Source organism: Arachis duranensis, chromosome 2 (genome assembly GCF_000817695.3).
Source record: "Arachis duranensis cultivar V14167 chromosome 2, aradu.V14167.gnm2.J7QH, whole genome shotgun sequence".
In the NCBI taxonomy this organism is placed as follows: Eukaryota; Viridiplantae; Streptophyta; class Magnoliopsida; order Fabales; family Fabaceae; genus Arachis; species Arachis duranensis.
The window spans coordinates 82,041,410-82,041,912 of NC_029773.3; positions in this window are offsets into that span (position 1 = coordinate 82,041,410).

A 503-nucleotide genomic window follows, 5' to 3' on the forward strand; every position below is an offset into this window, starting at 1 on the left:
CCTCTGCTCGTTTCATTAGCACATTCTTTGAACAAGGAAAGTAGTTAATTTTAAATCGGTTTTGTCTGGCAAATGGGTTAATTGGCATTGGACTAGAAATTCATTTAATGAAGACTCTAAAAAATTGAGTATTAAAGTAATAATAAACTAATAAATGATATTTGCAAAATTCATAATTTATTGAACATTAAAAGACTTCTATAAACCCAATTTTTACATTATTGAATTTTTATTTATCTATTTTGTTTTTGTATTCCTAAATTTAAGTTATTTAGTTCTTTTTACCAATTTAAGTCTGTAGATCACTCTATTCATAATTTTATTTATATATAAAATTGATCTAATTATTCTGTTGATTTTTATAGTGTTTCAAAATTTATAATTTGGTCTTTATATTTTTTTAATTAGGTTTTTATATTAACTTTAATTTTGTAATTAGTTTATTTTTATATAAAAAAATTAAAATTAATAGAATATTCTTAAAAAATATGTAGTTAAATATC